The following is a 20880-nucleotide window of genomic DNA, read 5'->3' on the forward strand; positions in this document are numbered from 1 at the left end:
ATATATATATATATATATATATATATATATATGTATATATATATATATACATATATAATAAATCTTGAGAGAGAGAGAAGAGAAGAGAAGATAAAAGAAAAGAAAAGAAAAGAAAAGAAAAGAAAAAAAGAAAAGAAAAGAAAAGAAAAGAAAAGAAAAGAAAAGATTTTTAAAGGGCAAAAGAAAAGAAGTAATAGCCACCCAAAGTTCAAAGGGGATTGCACAGGCCCTGTTCTCTGCTCCCACTATAATTCTGACTAGAAAAATTTTAACTTTTGTTTCAAAAGGCTTGAGTAAATGCAGATACATGCCTCATCATTGCTCAAAAAGGAGAAACCTTAATGTGGCTCATTCAGCTTTAGCCCAGATAGAATGATGGAATACCATAGCCCACAGGAAATTTCACCTCAAGGATACTACAGAACTGAACAGGAAAGTGTGGCAGGAATGGACAGGAAGAACTGAGAAGTCAATTGGAGACAGATTCACTCATCCTCCTGTATCTTCAATGATTCTCTAATGAAAAACTCAGACATCCACAGAGCAATGCCAAGCACAAGAAGGCAAGCACGTGCTCCAGTGACCACCCCTGGGTAACAGAACAGTGAACAGAAGAGGCTTTGTGTGGTAATGTCAACTAGCCAAAAAGCATTAAGCTCTAGGGAAAAAATAATTTAAGAGACTAAGGATGTTATTCAATAGAGCAATACTTGCCAATCATATGCGTGATTAGACCCTCAGTTAGACCCCCAACACTGTAGATAGATAGATCGATAGCTAGATAGACAAACAAATAGATAGATAAAGGTAGATGATAGATTATATGGATACATAGATTATAGATACATAGATGATAGAAGAAAGATGATAGATACATAGATACATAGATGATAGATGATTAATCATAATGTCAAAAGCAAAAGTCACAATATTTGACTTTACTGTCACCTTAAGCGTGTTCAGGGTTAAACAAATGGAATAAAGAAAATGAAAAGTAAAAGCCAAGTAGAAAAGAGGTAATGGGTGTGGGGAAATGATTTCAGTACTCCTGTATGTACCCAGGTAAAGGGTTAACATTTATAACACATTAAAGAAACAAGAAAATATTAACATACAAATAGAAAAATGAACAGGGACTATGAACCCCCAACTTTCGATGAAAGAAATGAAAATATCAAAAAGCATTTGGGAAAAACGCTCAGCCTCATTAGTATTCAAGTACATGCAAATTAAAACAACAAGCCCCCAATTTCACCTATGAAATTGGCTCTTCATTATTACTGTTTTTGCACCTGGGTTAGGGAGCGGGTGAATCTGGGTGTTTCTGCTTCCGGGCGACCTGAAGTGGCATAGCTTGTTATGGGGCAATTTCATCTTCCATATCCGTTCTGCTCACCTTTGACCTACCTCTTGTAGAATTTTGTCTTGAAAAACAAAGAATTAGCTTGAAGGTTGTTTATTGCTGCCTTTGCTTTTTCTTGTAATGTCAGTTAATCGGTGACTGCCTCTCTCTCTCTCTCTCTCTCTCTCTCTCTCTCTCTCTCTCTGTGTGTGTGTGTGTGTGTGTGTGTGTATTTTCCATTTTCATACAATAGAATTCTATGTCCATCCATGACAGCATTGCACAAGTCTGTGGGCAAATGCTATATTGTGTGAAAAGAGTGGGTAATGAAATAATGCATGCAAAGATTAACCAGTGTCTATAAAACTCGTGCAGATACACCCGAGGGATCGGCACCTTCCCCCTGCATTGTGATTATTCCCACTTTTAAGTCTCTACAAAAACCATGCATTAATTATATGATACAAGTACGTGTTTCAAAGGACGATGGAGACCACATCAATTGCAACCCCATCAGGCCATCACAATCAACAGCCCAGGGAAGGTGTACTGTAAGATTGTATGCATGATATGAAAAGATGGTCAGCCTGTGTCCTTAAGTGAAGACAGGGTAGCACAAAACACTGTGTGCGCCAAAATCTCCTTTTTGTTGAAAACAGAAAATACATCTATTTATATGCACCGGACATAGCAGATTATAAAGTGAAAAGCCGGGAATGGTTGTCTCTGGCTGCCACAATAGGATGATGCCAGCACGCTCTTTGCTTTCTGTATTTCTGCATCATCTGCATTTTCTGCAGCTAAAATGTATTATTCTGAAATTAAAAACTGTCCTTCTTTCTAAGAGGCTATTCATGTCCTTATGTAGTACAGCCCCACTGTGCCACCTCTTTTTTTTGAGGAAATGGCCCATCTCTGTGTCTGCTTTCTCACCCAGTGCTTCTGGCTCCCAAGGAGAGTGTCACAAGGGCCCTAAAGCATCTGTCACACTGCTGACTATCTGGAGATGCACGTGGCTTCTGGGAAGCGTCCTAGGACAGTCCTCCAGCAAGCACCGTCCGCCTCAGCTGTGAGGGATCTGAGGCCGAGAGCCCTGTCTGAAATCAACACACTCGCCGTTACCACTTAGAAAGCAGAGCATTTCCTCCCTGTCTTGCAAAGGGTCACATTCAGAAAAGCCAAAAAGCTGAATGTACCTAAGAAGATATCCAGGAGCCTGGGGCATATGGAGGGTGTCTCATTCTATAGCAATCACTATAGTAACCCAAGCATAAATCTCAGGCCATTTCCTACCAGTATAAGAAAATGCCCAACAGGGGCTGATTTATAAAGAAGAGAGTTTATCTGGCTCAGGGTTCTGGAGTCAGGCAAGTCCAAGAGCATGGTGACATTTGACATCTCGTGACATTTGGCAAAGACCTCAGTTACAACGAACATGACACAGGTTATCACATGGGAGGCAGAGCATCATTCAAGTTCAGGCCTCTCCTCTTCTGCTGATGTCACCCTGGAGCCCTCCTTCCCGATCTTTACACCCAGTCACTTCCCAGACACTGCATTTCCAGACACCATTAACATGTAAGTTTGGGGATGGAATCTCCGACACTTGAGCTTTGGAGGGGGGGGGCGCATATTCCAACCCCAGAAGCACACCAAACAGAAAAGAAAGAAGGTTCTACATGCAGGGCTGAGATGGGAGAGCGCACAAGGCTGCTCAGGGCCATGCTGGCTGGAGGAATAGCTGTGGCGTTGCTTCTGTGACAGCACTGCAGCCTCTGCACTGGGACCAGAGCCCACCCCACCACCAAAGGAAGAAGCAGAGCCTCCTTGCCTTGTACCTGGGGCCAGACTACCACAGCTGCCATCTCTCTGCTGTCCTTCCAAGTGACTTCATTGGCTCACATTGACATGCCGGCTTGCAATGAGCCCAGAAAACATAGCTCCCATCCTTCCAGCCTGAAAGAGGGAAGCTTAGATCGCACCCTCAGAACCCAGCCACTCCCTTATTCTCCCAAACAAGAACAGCACTGGCACATCCCATTTGTAGCCATCTCCTGGACACATCCGCACATTCTCACCTCTCCCCAAAAGGCAATGTGGATGGACCCTGCCTTGCAGCCTGGATACTCTCTGTCATTTGGGTAAATGTTAAAGGCCATAGACTAATGACAGGGGACAGAGAAGAAATCTGGAAACATTAGTGAATAAACACATCCTACGCAGAGGAAGATAGCACGGCCACACTCCCTGATTCTGTAACCAGAGTTCTTTCCTTCCCTCTTCTTCTTCTTCTTCTTCTTTTTTTTTAAAAGATTTATTTATTTATTATATGTAAGTACACTGTAGCTGTCTTCAGACACTCCAGAAGAGGGAGTCAGATCTTGTTATTACGGATGGTTATGAGCCACCATATGGTTGCTGGGATTTGAACTCTGGACCTTCGGAAGAGCAGTCGGGTGCTCTTACCCACTGAGCCATCTCACCAGCCCTCCTTCCCTCTTCTATCTGCTTTAAGTTCCCTTTGATTCCAGCCAGGCCCTCCACTGTGGTTCTTCACTAACAGTGAAACCAGCTGGCCTCCACTCTAGCTTTTTCAGGTTGCTATCCTCTTCCACTGTTCTTCATCACCAAAGATCCACAGAGGTCCCCAAAGAGATTCTAGACCTGACCCCCGTAGTCCCTAGCACCCATTTCCCTTTGACAGACAGATCTGTTCCCGACAACCAATACAAACCTCTCTCCCTTTGTTGGCTCAGAACCTGTAAAGGCCAGGTGCATCACCAGGGGAGCCACCACTGCATGGCCACCCAGGAAATACAGTGTCTAACCAGCAGTGCCAGAGCCCAGGGGATGGAGCCCCAACTACAAATATATTGCCTCACGTGTTCTTGCTTCTTCCCTTGATTCTAGACTCACAGTCTGAATATGGATAGAACTGTCCCCTGTGTGGGTCACAGGTCTAAAGTCAGACCCCTGTGGGCACCTTCCTTGCTTGCTCCACTACTGAGTCTCTGGTAGTTTATATCAGGGCTTGGCAAACTGCAGGCCATGGGCCAAGTCCAGCTTGTCTTCCCTGATACTCTGCCTCTTTTGAGAAGTTCACCTACCCTCCTCAAGTCCAAGCCCCACTCCCCATGAACGCGTAAAGGCACACTTCTGTTTGGATCTGAAGCCAACCAAACAGACCTCATCTTCATGAACTGCTGGTCTGAAAGCCTTGCTGTACTAAACAAAAGCATCTGCAAACTGGGGTTGTGTCTTTTCTTGCTCTATCAATGGGTCATAAGAAAATTCCCATGGTACCATAATGATCTCCTCTGAGACAAGTATCCTGGGACACAGGAAGAGGTTTCTGCTGGCAGCTCGGGCAGACGACACTCGATGTTCTCCTGGGGAAGTTGCTCCTGTGAACTCCTCACGGGCTTCTCAGGAAAGGAGAGGCTCATCACTCCAGACAGCAAGAAGCAGCTGTTTTTCAGACTCATCCAAGTTCAATAACATGCCCTGGCATCCTGCTCCTCTCTGATCAGTGCCCCGGCCTTTATAAAACACATCTGTCAGAGCTGCAAATTCAATCGACGTTGTCACTGTGCACCTGTGTGATCAAATTGTGAGTCTCATTTTCAGCTGGATCAGCCCTGTAGCTACAAAGGAAAAGAGATTGCTTCAGGATGCAGTGAGGCCCTATAATTCCTCCACCCATCTCGGATTTCACAGCCTGGATTTCGTTGCTTCCTCTCTGTATGTTTCCTAGACAGTCAGAAATAGCTGGGCACTTGCTGGGTTACTATGGTCACCACCCTGCCCAGCCAGTCACCTAGTCAGCAGCTGGGTAGCTTCTGTCCCGTACCCTGAGTTGGTATATGGCAGGAACTGGTGTCATCATCTTCAGTTTACCAGGTGATTTTTCCCTTGCCACTCCATATGTTCTGTTGTAATTTTCTCTGAGATAAACTTCCATCCCATCCTACTGGGAAACCCATTAAGCTCAGAAAAAAAACAATTCAAAGCCTTCAGGAAGTCCCTGAAGCTGACTAGATTCACTAAGCCTCTCCTCCCCAGGCATATATGAACTACAGAGAGAAATCTCAAACAAGCTCAACTGCCTAGCAGAGGCACAGACCTCCTGAGCTACCTGAAGGTAACATCTCCGACCTGTCAAATTGTCTACATGCTGTGTCAAATGCTGCAGGTATCTAGATTTCATGCTGCCATCCCTGCTGGGGGTTTGGTGATATAGTTGTCTTTGAGTCTCTTCTTCTCCTTTAAGTAACTCCTCACCCAAACTCTTGTAGGTAACTCCAATAAACTCATTGGTTTATTAAGCTGGACTCTGGTTTATCATCAGTTTCCTATCTGGGGTAAAAATCACATGTCCCCAGGAATAGTGTCACCACAGCTTGTGAATTGTGTGACACAATGGTCCCAACTACCAACTCTAGTGCCAGGTTCATGGTAGGCACCATAAAGATGCAGAACAGTTGTTGATGGGATAAGGTCATACCTCTGGGGTCATACAGCCAGGAGACACAAGGGAGCTGGCTTGAAGTACCAAGGAACACAAGACACTGTGCTCTGTGACACAGGTGGAGACAAGGTCTCTCCAGCATAAGCAGAAGACTGATTTCTGGCAGCTATCTCTTGATAGCAGATTTATCTTCAAAGGTGGAGTGTCAGAGGGACGCTGCCGATTGATCCATCTTGAGACTCATGACCTTCTGGAGATCTTCTATAACAAGGCCTATCACCTCTGACAGTTACGTCAGCTCCTCAGAGCCATATAGTAGAACAGGGATGGTGAGCTATGCCCAAGATGGGGCTTCTGATTTACTGAAAGAGACACACACACCACATATGATGCACATATATGATACATGTACACAGCACACATGTGTATATATACAGACTCTTGCTTCAGTGGAAGCTTATACAGCCAAGTTATACATCATATATGCATTGCTTGCATACAACATATGCACTCTGAGATAGGGCTCCTGTTTTATTAAAATAGGATGCACCAAGCATTTGTACTTCACATATCCACACATATATACAGGGCACATGCCATAGATATGCAATACAACAGAGATGAACACTCAACATGCATGCATAAAGTTCAGGCACAGTAAACACACATGGTGTGGTAACCACTTCATTACAATAAAGGGGGAGCTGGAGAGTTGGCTCAGCAGTTGAGAGAGCATGTACTGTTCTTGCAGAGGTTCTGGGTTCTGTTCCCACCACCTACAGCAGGTATCTCACAACTGCTTATAACCCCAGTTCCAGGGCATCTGATCCTTCTGACCTCTGAGGGCACCTGCACACACATGGCACATAAACTCACAAGGGCACATACATAGATGAATAGATGAATAAAGAAATAATCATATCTTTGCTGGGCATAGATGTGTGTATGTGTGTATTTAATTTCAGCACTCAGAAGGCAGAGGCAGGTGGATCTCCGCATTTGAGGCCAGCCTGGTCAACACAGCAAGTTCCCAGCCAAGGCTACATAGTGAGACCCTAACTTAGAAATAAAAAGAAGAAAAGAAAGAAGACAGATACTGAGCGCGTGACACAGACACACACCGCACACATGCACAGCACACAGAGAAACATATCTTTGACTAAACAGAAAGAATTGGAAGCTATTTGACTGTCTGCCAGGGACTTGTTAGGAAATCACGTTGTATTGCTAAGAAGAATGAGAGAGCTATACAGAGACCAAGAAATGTCTCAAAGCACACCATCACCTCAGAGAAACCCAAGATGGCATAATGGTACACTGTGGGCCCATTTATTTTTTAAACAATAATTATATATGTATATGTATGTGCATTTTTAAAAGGTTAGGACAAAAACACAGATCTTTGATAAAAAAGAAAGTCTTCCTGCAGGGCGGAGGGAGTGTGGGGGAGGCAGCCTCCGGCAGACTGCAAGCCTGCCTTCTCTCTCCCCTACTCAGCTCAGAGCAGCACACAGGGAGCCAAGTTTCCCAACTTGATTCGAGTCCTGAGGCTGGAAGACCAGCCTGTCATCTGCTTCTGACTGGGTTCTCAGCCTCCCTTGGGTTTCTCACGTGGCTCCCCACTTCCTGCCCCACCCCCTCTCTCGCCCCTCTACTGTACCCCATACTGCTTTCTTTCAGCCTCTGGACCATGTTCCACTATATGGAGCTTTCTTGTTTTTTTTTTTTTCCTACAAAAACCAGACAGGCCAACGCTTTGCCAGCTTGTGAAATCAACCCCATAGGTCAGGATTGTGGCTTCCATCCTGCATGGCCTGGGAATACTTGCCCCCACCGTGATTCTCAGGGCACAGAAAGGAAAGAGCCTACAGCTACCTGCAGACCGTTCTCCACCACCAGCACAGGGGCAAAAAAGCCTTGTGTGTGGCAAGCTCTGAGGAGGGTCGGATTGCAGACAGACTGCAGGGGATGCATGGGGACCCAGGACCTCAGGATGCAGCAGTGTCAACCTTCAGCACAAGTCAGCTGTGGGATGCAGTGGTGACCCCCACACTGCACAGACACAGGAACCAAGGACGGAGGCTGGGGTGAGAGCGAGAACTGTCCAGGACACAGGGCCGAAGCTGACAAAGCCCTGAAGAGATTCTTTTGAAACAGATACCACTAGTTCTGTGCTATGTCCTGGCCTTCCCCTGCCACTCTGGCTTTTTGTGATCTGCAGCCCACACTCCAACCACACAGCCTTCAGGGTCTCCTTTCTCCTTCTGACCTTCTCAGCTGAAGTGCAAGTCCCCAAAGGCTTCCCAGGCTAGACCACTCCCTGAAAGGCTTCCCAGGCTAGACCACTCCTAGAGAGCTTCCCTGCACTTGGATGCTTACTACTCACACTGCTTCCCAGCTGAGTGTTGGGAGATTGGCTGTCTCCCTGCCTTGGCTGCCAACTTTCAGATGTGGAGACCTGTACCCACCATTTTCACTTCCGTTATTTCCTGGTCCCAGCTCAGGAGCACCATGTGGGAGACAGTCACTGTGGCCACAGCAGTTTACCTCACCAGGCATCGCAGAGCAAGCACCAGGCATCATCACAGAGGGAGCACCAAGCATCATAGAGGGAGCACCAGGCACTGCACAGGGAGCACCAGGCACCACAGAGGGAGCATCAGGTTGGCACCCTTGCACCTGCTTTACTCTTCTCACTGTGTGTGACCTTCAGCAGTCACTCCATGTCTTCACCTGACCCTGGCCAACGAGAAATGTGTCAGAGTGATTTGAGGTGATGCAGCCGGCCTCCCAAACAATATAGGCAATACATTCCAGAATACTCCCCAAATTTGCAGTGAATGTCTGGAGCCATAAGCAGAATCTGCCTTAATTACTGCCTTCTCACCTTAGTAACAGGATTGGCACTATAGCTATAACTTTTCGGGTTTGCATTGTCTCAGCAGAGATGATCCATATATCTTTTTCTGTTCTTAGACTTCCACGGCTGGAAGCTTAGTTTGTCTTTAAGTCTTAATAGTCTTGGTGCGTGTGACATTTTTCTTCATTAAGCATTATGCTTTATGACTCTTCTGTCACATCTGAATAGCCAGTTCACTTGTTCTTTGGGGAGACTGGTAACTATAGCAGGAGCCTCTCTGTGACAAGCACTGCCATACTGTGACAGACAACCTAATCTCCAAGAAGATTCCGAGAGACTATTGGGAGGGTAGTGCACACACTGGACAGGGGAGGGTCACATCCTGACCAGGACAGGGTTGTATAGTACAAGATCTCATCTCTCTACCCAAATGGCATGTAATTTAAAGCTCAAAAGCAATCAATTGTAGTCCTCCATTTGATATTATCAGGTCCCAGTTGCCCATAAGTGGCTGAAACTCTGAACATGAACAGGACAAGTCACATCAGTGACAATTCAAGTCCAAGTCAAAATAAGCAAAGGGCAGGGCTAGATTAGGGACAGGACCACCTGACGGTCTGGCTGTTTTGCTTTGTCCGTCTGCTTTTCCAGGTCAGAAGAGTGAGGAGCTTACAGGGGATTTGTTCAGCCAAGTGGCCCTTCTCAGAGAGTGGTCAGCAAGCAAAGAGGCTGACACACCGGGCTGTGGCCCACTCACAAAGGACAGCCCTTCCTCTAGAAAGGAATCAAATTCACCAAGGTGATTTAAAGTGGATGCAGGTGTGTGTTCCTCAGAGTCTTCAAGGGGCATGCGTGCCAGGGATGCACTGGGAGGCAGGTGCCCTCATACTTTCATACTTACAATCTGGCTCCCCTGATTCTCGGTAGGCCAACCTGGAACTGCAAACATCCACCATGGTCCGTCCTTGTTGTCTCCTGACAGGTTCAAGTCTGTCTCCTCTTTCCTCCCACCTGAGCCAGAGAGGCATGCACCCAGGGGGAAAAAAAATAAGGAAGGCACCTAGGGTCCTCTTGATGGACGCCTGTCACTGCTCAGTACCCAGCATCCTCTTGGTCAGGAATGAAGCATGTGGACTGAACTCAGGATTGGGAGTTTTCTTGCAAGGGTGGCATTCCCTGTGCTCTGGAGTTGCTGATGATCAATCAGCTCATCCGTGACCCAGAGGCTGAGCTGAAGAACACAGAGAACCACGAGACTGCACAAGAACCAGGCTATGTCCACAGGTCACTGAGATGTGACAGATACAGGGGGCAAACTGTCTGAAGTTTCATGTCAGTTAACTTCTGCTATGTAAGAGCTGAGCCCTAAAGCACACTGAGCTGTGGGCTCACCATTTATTTAGCTCAGAATTCTGGGATCAGTGTTTAGGCGTGGGCTCCCAAAGGGGTCTTTGGGTCCACTGCTCTCAGCTGGCTTTGGGGACATTAACTCTTCAACAACTGGTCATCTATTGTACAGGACTGTCCTCCACACCAAACTGCCTCCATCTTCAGGAATCCAGCCAGACCTTCTTGGTATTTACCTTCCCTCTTGGAAAGAAAGAGTGAGGAGGCTCACAGGACCCTCACCTGAGTATCCAACTACCCTTTCCAGCCAGTAGTATGTGATTATGCCCTAATTGCACCTAACCTTGGAGTCTCTGGGAGAGGCTAGAGGATCTGGGTGGGGAAGAGTAAGGGACACCCACAGGGAGCCATCATCTATATTGGCTGAGGGCCGTCTGTGTTTAAGGTTACTCATGCTCTTTGCCTGTAACCCCTCACTGGTTACTCTGTAAGCCTAATAAACACCTTGGTTTCTCAGAGTGAACATAGGTGGGATCACATCTTCGTTTGTCTTTGGGATTGTGGGATGAGGGGCAGGTGATCTCCACACAGGAAGGGATTTTAGCAATACTGGTGGAAACAGGGCTCAGCAGGCAGTCCGTTCCACATAAGTCCCAGGCTAGCCAGGGCTGGTTCCCAATGCATGAATACAAATCACCCACTGAGGCTGAATGCCAGCAAATTCTACCAGCCAAGACAGGCCTCAGCCAGCCCTGAGTCAAAGCTAGGGAAGGGACCCAGCCCTTAGCCTTTTGTAAGAGATGCTGTATCATGTAGCCAAGATGCGGCATGCAGAGAGCAGCTATTTTTGGTACAGGTGTGCAGGTTGAAACAGGGCAAATTGTAGCTATGTTTGAAGCTGTCCACCATAGATTCTCTATCACTGATGGGCACCAAAAAATTCTATCAGAACTTCAGCAAACGATTTCCACTTATTTCTGAACTTGATGGACCAGACTCAATTGGATGGCTCCGAGAGACTTGCCAAAAGCTCCTCTTGAGGGAACATGAAAAAAGTCCTTCCTTCAGAGATGCTGGGACTCTGGTACAACAGGCCAGCCCAGTAAATAATTAAAGAATCCCTGTTGCTGACAAGCAAAAACTGAATAAAATATGACAAGTGCCTCTTTAAAAGAACTAGGCTGGGCAGTGGTGCTCTGTATCTTTAATCCCAGCACTTGAGAGGCAGAGGCAGGCAAATTTCTGAGTTTGAGGCCAGCCTGGTCCATAGAGTGAGTTCCAAGACAGCCAGAGAGAATCCCTTAAAATACAAGAGGGGGGAAGGAGGGAGAGGGAGAGGGAGAGGGAGAGGGAGAGGGAGAGGGAGAGGGAGAGGGAGAGGGAGAGGGAGAGGGAGAGGGAGAGGGAGAGGGAGAGGGAGAGGGAGAGGGAGAGGGAGAGGGAGAGGGAGAGGGAGAGGGAGAGGGAGAGGGAGAGGGAGAGAATATAAATGAAAAACATGGTTTTAAAATGGGGCACAACCAGAGAGGCAAGTATTTGTGGACTGGAAGGGTGGGAACTCAGGCCCGAGGGCACTGTCAGGATGAGACCTTGACACAGGACAAATTGGAACCACTCCTAGTTAGAGGCTTGGGGTACAGAGACAGCCTGTCCCAGATGTAAAGGTTACTCTCTGGCACAATGTACAGCAGCTAATGCATGTATGATATCCAGCCCAGGAGTGCCAGACAGACCTGTGGGAAGTCAGTCCATGGTCACCACTGCCAGGGTGAGAGCCCAACGATGTGCTTATGATGGGCTACCCAAGTGTCCAGGACATGGTTAAGAGTGGACAGCTTCTGTAGCATTGGCCTGTTTGCAATTTAGGACTAACCTGAGGTGCCAACTGAACATGCTCAAGTGTCTGTCACACAGGACCCCCTCAGTGTTACACAGGACCCCCTCAGTGTCACACAGGACCCCCTCAGTGTCACACCACAATAGAATAAACCAGAGGGCACTCACAGGACTGTCAGAGCAGATGTGGGACACCCAGTTACCATGGCTCAGTGACTCACAGCAGAAACTCCTAAGGAGGAACAAATGAGAGTTCAGAATGGTTCGATTCGAGGAAACAATCTGCTGTAAAGTCCCCAATTGCAGTTACTGTCAGAGACCAAGGAACACCCAGGGACACCCACTCCCGTCCACTCGACATAGTACCCAAGGTCTTGGCTTGTGCAGTAAGACATGACAAGGAAATCTGGTTTGTAAAATCTGGGAAAGAAAAAGCCAAAAGCTATCCCCACAGCATGTGATGGGACCTGATGTGGAGAGTCATAGAATTACAAACAATTTAGTGCAATTAATTCACGAGCCGAGCAAAGTTGTGGGGCAGAGGAGCAGAGCACAAAGAGGAACTGTGTTCCTGTGCCATGGCAGCTCTCAGAAATTTTTAATTTTAAAAAGATGCTGGAAAATACAACAATGCCTGTATAGGATTAGAGAGAAATCTAGTATAAAGTTATGCATAATCTTTGCACAGAAAATTATAAGACCTTATTGAAAAGCATAAAAGAAGGCCGGAGCAAATTAGTCAGATATACCACACTCACGGATGAGAAGGATTGATGTAATAAAACTGACAATTCTCTCAAATTGATCTATAAATTTAATTTAATCTCAACTAAATCCCAACAGAGAATTTTAGAGAACATGACAAGCTAATTCTAAAATTTACGTGGATGAATAAAGGAATCTGAAGGGTTTGAGCTCCTGAATGAGAAGGCGGGGCTCTTGCAGAGGGCTCTTAGATCCTGGAAAATTCCAGAGACTGACTGAGGTGTTGGGCTTGGGAAGAAATCAAATCAAAGGGACAGAGCATGGCAGGAAGGGACAGGGGCTCAGACTACAAGGAAATGAACTGTCACATCCTGACTTAGGAAATGGGATTGAAAACTGGAGTGTCTGTTGTCTGTCTGTCTGTCTGTTAAGACAGGGTCTTACTTTGTAGCTTTATCTATCCAGGAACTCTCTGTGTAAACCAAGCTGGCCACAACCTTGTAGAAATGTTCTGGGATTAAAGGTATGAGCCAGCATGCCTAGCAGAAGTGAGCTTTCTAGAAGGGAAAATAGACCTATTGGTGCCACTCTTTTTGGACAACATGACAAATAATAAAATTAAAATTCTTAATTCAAGGATAGATCACTTTAAAATCCTGGCATGTTGCAGAATTAAACATGAAAGAAAAACCATGGACTTCTAGGAGCTGTGTATTTCAGGTGGAAATGACTCTTTGACAAGGGTAGAAGGTCACAACATTCGGAGGAAGAGACAGAACGTATTGAAGGCATTCGGATGTAAAACTCAGGGAGGCAAACAATGCAGACCAAAATGAAAACACAGGCCAGCTGGGCGAGCTGTCAGCACTACGGGTTAACTCAGAAAGACTGGTACTGAACTATGGGAAAGGCCGGAGTCAGGGAAATGCTTAGGGTCCCGGCAAAGAGTAAGCAGAAGATGGGGGGGGGGAGTTCAGGAGGGGACTAGGCAGTGCTAAATCACTTGAGAAAGGACTCTCAGCCCAAAGGAACCTAGAAGGCACAGCCAGAGCTCCCACTGGCTTCAGAGGTTTTGTTTTTTTGTTTTTTTGTTTTTTGTGTGTGGGGGGGGGGTTGTTTTGTCGTGTTGTTAGAGGAGTATGTGTGTGTCTCTTTATGTGTGTCTGTGTGTCTGTGTCTGTGTGTGTGTGTCTCTGTGTGTGTGTGTGTGTATGTATGTGTATGTGTGTGTGTGTCTCTGTGTATGTATGTGTATGCGTGTGTGTGTGTGTGTGGTGTGGTGTGTGCATGACTAATATGTATGTGGTGTGTATTTGTTTAATTTGTTTGTTTTCAGATAGGGTCACACTTTATAGTTCAAGCTGGCCTTGAACTTGTGATCCTCCTGTCCCTGTCTTCCTTGATGTACAGTTATTAATTGTCCACCTTCAACACCTTTCATGGGGCAGTTGTCTGCCACTTAGAACACTGGATAGTTCTTACACTGAATATATGTACATAAGTAGAGGGATTTGTCTACCCGGTGACCCAGTGACTCCATTCCTAACCCCATATATGACAAGGACGCCCACAAATGCCCACAGCTTTTATGAAGAAAGAGAGAGAGAGAGAGAGAGAGAGAGAGAGAGAGAGAGAGAGAGAAGAAATCTAACTGTTCAGCTCAGTAAGACAAGGCATACAAATTGTCTATTCAACAAAAAACTCAAAACAATTGTCTCCTTATGCAATGAAAAGCAGCAGGTTGCAGAATTTTGCACATGACATCCCATCTCCTGAGGGATTTTAAAGCATATGATGTCTCTGTGTATGTGTCTGTATGTGTCTGCATACAGCACTACCTTCCCTGGTCACCAAATACAGCTGTAGTAAAAGAATAAAGTTCTGTATAAGCTTGAAAAATAAAAAGCAAAACCCAAGCTCATGTTGCTGGCTTTGTTGAAGGGGGAGCAGAATGGGACAGGGACCAGGCATTTGGGGATAATACCTGGGGGAGCACCTTGGGGGTTGCACAATCAGCACACTGTCCCCAAGGACAGTAGTCTTGGGACATTCTAAGTAGCATCCTACAGATAGCACCTTGACACAACACCCTTGGAACACAATCCTGGAAATAACTCCTTAGCACCCTGATAAGTACCCTGATACTCTGACACAGCACCCTGACACAGTACTTGGCACAGACTTCTGGGGAGAAGTCCTGCTTCTGCTTTCACTTCCCTTGGTGTAAAAGACCTCTCCCATTCCTGTCTTCAGTTCCCTCTGCTAGGACTGGCCTGAGTGTTTGAGTCACATGCCTGCAGCGGTGCTGGGCGCCGTCCAGCCTAACCCTTAGAGTCAGCTGGGGTGCTGCAGGCCCACCTTCCCTGGGCTGGAGCAGCTGGCTGCCTGTGGACATCAAGGAAGGGTGGCCAGCCAGAGGACAAAGGCAGTAACAGGGGAGGGGAGGCCTGTTTGGCCTGGCTCCATACTGGCAGACCAGCCATCCCTACAACCCATTCCAGTAGCCTTTGCATGGTTGCTTCTGTCCTTCCCCGAGACAGAGGAGTCTCAGCTGGACAGGGTAGCTGGTAGATCACAATGTTGCTGACCAGCCCTGAGCTGCACAGTCAGACACTGACAGCTCACACTATCATCTACCCCATAAACAGTGAAGCCCCTCACAAAGGCGTTACTTCCCTCTGACCCAAAATGGTCCAGGAGGAGTCGTCATCTTCATTTCAGAGGAGAGAAGCTTGAGAACCGGAGGAAAGACTTCTGGCTTAGAGGAGTGGGCAGCAGAGGGTAAACTGGGATGTCTACTGCTCCCTTTGTGACCTCTCTTAAGATTGTCTTTCAGGCTCTGCCCTGCACCCATTTCTAAACATACTTCTCCCAACTCTATCTCTCCCTTATCTCCTCTACCCAGAGGGTAGCTGAGAATCAAGTTCCTTTACCCAGATCTTCCCAATGTCCAGGCAGAGCCTCACTACACGTGTGGGGAGAGGTGAGTGACAGAGGCAGTGCTCACACACCCCATCCAGTGTAGGAGGCCTGGACCACCCTCCAGAGTGGCAGCCCCACCTTTCCTGGACCCCCTCCTTGGTCTCCACACATGGGCCTGGACCAGCAGTGTGGCTGCTGTTGGCAGATTACTCTTCTTAATGCACTGACGTCCTTGGAGAACCAAGAGCAGGATATGCCTAATAAAGTCATTATTCTGCCGCCCAGCTGCGCGGGACGTGAGGATGAGAGAGGGAAGTGGAAACTGGCACTGGGAGGTCTCCAGAGCAGGGACAGACAACTGAGCCAGTTAATTATCAAGCTGCAGACGCTGTAAACCTGCATACAAGCAGGTCCCAGCTGGAGGGGGGCTCTTCGGAGCCTAGCCTCACTCCATGGAGCTGGTGCAGAAAATGCAGCTTGGAGCACCCCAACCCCAAATTAGCTCACTCAGAGTTAGTTTCTGCCCTGACTCCAAGCCTAAAGAAAAGAGGTTAGGGAAGGGGGAGTCCAACCCCAGAACCACACCCCCTCCCTCCTTCTCTTTCCAGCTGCAGACCCAGCCCTGTGCAGAAAAGTCCTAGATAACTGCTACGTGAGAATGAAAGGCAAAGCCCGCTCTAAGATGTAGCTGAGTCAGGCTCTCCAAAAATTCTCTCCTTCACAGAAGCACGGAGCACCCTGGCATAGATTGTCAGAATCAACATTTCAGAACTCTGAAAATTAACCAAAGGCTGGCAGCCTTCTGTGGGTGGAGTGGCACTTCAAAAACAACAACAAAAAAAAAAAACAGCTGACTTTCCAAGAGCTCACAACTCAGTGGCATTTTAATCTGTCCCATCCCTCCCCGCAACTTCTTCAAGAGACCTCCGACTCCAGCAGCCTACAAGCACAGAGAAGCCAATCGCCTAAGCAGCCAGGAGAGCAGCAGGGTCTTTATTTGACCTGTCTGGTGTCTTCATTTGAACGAACTCAAGAGTTTACTTAGGACAAACAGCCTGTGTCTCAGAAATATTTGTCCCAGATTTTCAGAGACAACTGTGGCAGATAGACAGTGAGGCCGGCAACAGGTTCACCAGAAAGTAAAGGAAAGCTGGCAGTGGGGTGTCCAAAGGGGTGGGGATGCTGAACCTACCTGATGCTGGTCACCTGTAAGATGTTGCGGGGAAGGAAGGGCGGAGGGGGAGGGGAGAGGCTGTGTCTGCACACCAGGAAGTGCACATGCAGGCTCAGGAGAAGGCCTTTGAGGCTGAGGTTGTAAGCACCCAACAGCCGGCTGACTCAAGGGCCCAAGTGGGAGGAAGGTGGAGCAGCCTGGACTCACACTGAAGGCATGTCCTGCACAGAGCCTCCTCAGCTAGGTGGGGGAAACACATGGGCTCCAGAAATTTGGGAGATCTCTGCCAACATCTGAGCTGGCCCAGCAAAGAAACCCCAAACCACAGAGGACACATTTGCGTTAAACAATTTGCTGTATTCAAAGGAACAGAGGGTGGTCACATCCCAACAGTACTCTTAACTTCAAACTACAAAAAGGAATCCTGGTCTAGAAGAGGCATGCAGGGCCCAGGTCGATGGTCTCCAGTGCTCACCTGTACCCACTTTTATTCATCTCTGAATGTACATGTGTCCTGGTGTTTGTGTCAGACTTTTGAAATTTTTAATTCATTTTGTTTTATGTTTATGAGTGCTGCTTGCTTGTATGTACATGCACCATGTGCATGCAGTGCCTAGAAAGGCCAGAAGAGGGTGTCAGATCTCCTGCAACTGGAGTTACTGATGGTTGTGAGGCTCCATGTGTGTGCTGGGAACTGAACCTGGGTCCTCTACAGGAGCAGCAAGTTTTCTTAGCCCCTGAACCATCTCTCAAGTCCCTGTTCTCAGTTTTTGACACTGTCTCCTGATCCATTACAGCAAGATCCATTACAGCCCAGACATGAGGGCATGTGCCATGAGGGCTTATCACAAGAACCATCTCCACAAAAGGAGGTTCATCCACAACTCAGCTTGCCAAATGTGCACCAGCTCTGCACTGGAAACAGCCTGCTTCTTGGTGAGAGCCTGGAGCAGTGGCACTAATATCAAAGCACAAGCACACACGCACATATACTCAACATACACACACACACATGTACACCACATGTAAGCACATATGCATGCACATTTACACGTGCACACATGAGCTTGCACATTCTCACACACATACCATGCAGTGATCCCACTTTCCCAGATTCTTCTGTCCTAAACACACGGGTGCTCAGGAGTTCTGCAGAGGGTTAGAGATTGTCACTCTCTGAAGCATGGGCCCTTTCTCAACTGTTCTAGTGATGACAACTTTGTAAGATTTTGGTTTGTTCTAGGAATTCAATGGTGGCTCGGTATTAATAGTAAGAACATGACAGTGATAATTTAGAGTCTGAGGTCTACTCCAGGTTAAGGGTCAGAACATTTATTCCATAAAAGTCTGAATGACAAATGTCAGGTGTTACCAGCCATATGCAACCTTCGTTGCAGATTGTTGCAAGCATCTTTAAGTAGAAGGGTGCTCTCAGCTCACAGAAACAGGCCACCTAGATTATGTCCTTGGATCTGTCAGCCCCTGATCTTGACAGATATACGAAAAGTATTTATGAAATAACATATATATTTTCCTAATATAACTGGTGACAAGCCAAAAATGAAATAAGAAGTTTCCAGAATGTGAGAAGAGTTACCTACTTTAAATTAGAAGCAAAACTCACTCTTAATGTAACACAGTGGGAGAGTTTCCACTGACTGTACTCAGAGATGAGTTAAGGATGTGAGATATTGCTGACACCGTTGTTCCAAATTGCCTTGGAAGTTCAGGCCAGTGCCATAAGACAAGAAAAGTAAATAAAATTTAACAACTAAAACATAAAGTGATTAAATTATCTTTGGTAGAATTGATTGAATGACTACTGGAGGTATGGTATTTTATTAAGTTAGCTACACAAAAATCAACCTATAATAAAGCTGTAATATGTATTTGGGTGGGGGAAAAAACACTTCCAGACCTAGCTTGGTTGATATTAAAATACTAGGAGTACCGTGGAGATTTTCCTGAGAGTCCCGAGCAGCCTCCCTACCAGGCAGAAGCAGATGTGGCCTCGCTAGCCCTCTCACCTGTGAGGAGCCTTCACTCTGGGAGTTTCTCACTTCCCAGCCTGAGTCCTCTGAGCCCACTGCCACAGGAATAGAAGGGACAAGGAAGTTCTGCTAAGTCCAGGTAGCACGCATTCCTCTGGACTTGGTGGCAAGAGAAGGCCACCTGTGCCACAAGGGTGAGAGCAGATGCTTCTCTGTAAGAAAATCACCTGCTGTGACAACAAAGGAAGGAAAATGAGTCCTGGGCAGAGAAAGAAAGAATTCAGTCCCCATGCAGGCTGTTCTCGCTCCTCTCCTGGAATGGTATCTCCATTGTCTTTGATGTCTTCATGGCACCTCATCTTCAGTCCTGTTGAATGGAACTTGTTTGCTAGTAGAACAAGTTCCATTCTCTAGTTCTTCTGAGATCCAGTGCCTTGCTCAGCAGCTGCTCTTAGAGAAAACAAATAGCGAACAATGAATGGCTTGTGCCAGTCTAGACTCGATCATACCAGAACAGAACAGCTCAGACCAGACAAAAAACACCAGAATAAGAGCATATAAGCCCAGTTTAGACCAGCCCAGACCAATTTAGACCAATGGAGACAAGGCTAGAACTCACCAGAATTAACCAGTCAAGACCAGCTCATATCAGACCAGACCCAGCTAGACCAAAGAAGAATAAACCAACCCAAAACAGACTGCTATACACCAGAACAGAACAGAACAGGTTAGATTTGACTAATCTATACCAGACTAGAACATACCAGCACAAGCCAGACCAGACTAATTTAACCAATCCAGACCAAAACCAACTAGACCAGAATAGTTTAGACTAGATTAGATCAGGGTAGATCACACTACTGTAGGCCAGACTAGACTAGCTTAGATAACACAAGAATAGACCAAACTGGGCCTGGTTAGACCAAAACAGACTATACCAGAGTAGACTAGCCCAGTAAAACTTAGACCAGCCCAGAAGTTAGACCAGAATAGACAAGCCCAGGCCAGTTTAAATGAATAAAGGCTAGACCTAGACCAAATTAGACCAGCCCAAACCAGATAAAGCTATATCAAACCAGACCAGATCCCAGCAGTCCAGTCCAGGTTAGCCTTGACCAAAACATTCTACTCAGTTCACGGTCATGTGATGTGGGCTGGGTCCCAAGGGCTGGTTGTAATCCCATACACACAGCTCACTCCAAAGGTCAGAACAGATGGCTGGAGGTCACAAGTGGATACAATCTGCAAATTTGTCTGGGGCACCACTGTCGAGCCACTGTTCCTATTTAGACATTAGTCCCCAACAGTGCTCCCTGATACACACACCAGTCTAACCTCTCAGAAAGGAGGGAGGCCTGGAAATGTGACCCCTGGCCCACCCCCTTACACATAGGCCCACCTGGGTGGCAGCATCCACAGATTGCTTCCTTTGAGCCGGGCCCCTGCTGTTCCTGATGTCTGAGAAGTGCTGGTTTCACTGAGATCCCAGCCCAGCCACGTGCAAGCGAGGCAGGCTTCCTGCTGAAATCAAAAGAGGAAGAGGGACCTGGCGGCTGGCTTTTACCTGCTCATCATTTCAGCCCCCCTCTGGGAAGCGTCCCCTTTCCCACTGTAAAGTGAGCACCAATCCAGGTGGAACATAATGAGGGGCAAGAGTGTGTATGTGTGAATGTGTGTGTGTGTGTGTGTGTGTGTGTGTGTGTGTGTGTGTGTGCAGAGAACTGAGCCAGGATCCGAGATCAAAGATACCAACCAAGGCTGAGGCCAGGGTGGCCAGGGCTCCCCGCCCACTGCCCTGAGTGCTCCTCCTGGGGACATAATGGCCTCCTCAAAGGCATGGGCTGGGTCAAGTTGTGCAGGAGGGCAGGGTCCTCACGTTGGAGACTTCCACAGTGCAGCTTTTCCCCTTCAGCTTTGCCTTCATAGTTGGAGAGCAATGGCATGTTTCTCTCATTATACCATAACCTCCATGATGACAAGAATTTCAGTCTAGTGGGTAGGGAGGTGGTTCCACAGTTAAGAGCACTGACTGCTCTTATAAAGGACCCTGATTCGATTCCTGGCACTTACATGGCAGCCTACAGCTGTCTGTAACTCCAGTGCCAGGGGATCCAACACCCTCTTCTGGCCTCCAAGGGCACATGGTGCACATACACATAGGCAGGTAAATACACACACAAACACATACACACACACACACACACACAGACACACACACACACACACACACTCAGC

The 20880-nt window shown here is 47.0% G+C and overlaps 1 long non-coding RNA gene across 1 annotated transcript; it reads right to left on the minus strand.

Moving 5' to 3' along the window:
- Positions 1–4590: 4590 nt before the first annotated feature.
- LOC110313977 lies at positions 4591–19781 on the minus strand. Its single transcript, XR_002380139.1, has 4 exons — positions 18682–19781; positions 12022–12085; positions 9572–9901; positions 4591–4986 (listed from the first exon to the last, which is right to left on the minus strand). It is a non-coding gene; the product is annotated as an uncharacterized LOC110313977 (long non-coding RNA).
- Positions 19782–20880: the final 1099 nt, after the last annotated feature.

Source organism: Mus pahari, chromosome 2 (assembly GCF_900095145.1).
Source record: "Mus pahari chromosome 2, PAHARI_EIJ_v1.1, whole genome shotgun sequence".
Taxonomy (NCBI): Eukaryota; Metazoa; Chordata; class Mammalia; order Rodentia; family Muridae; genus Mus; species Mus pahari.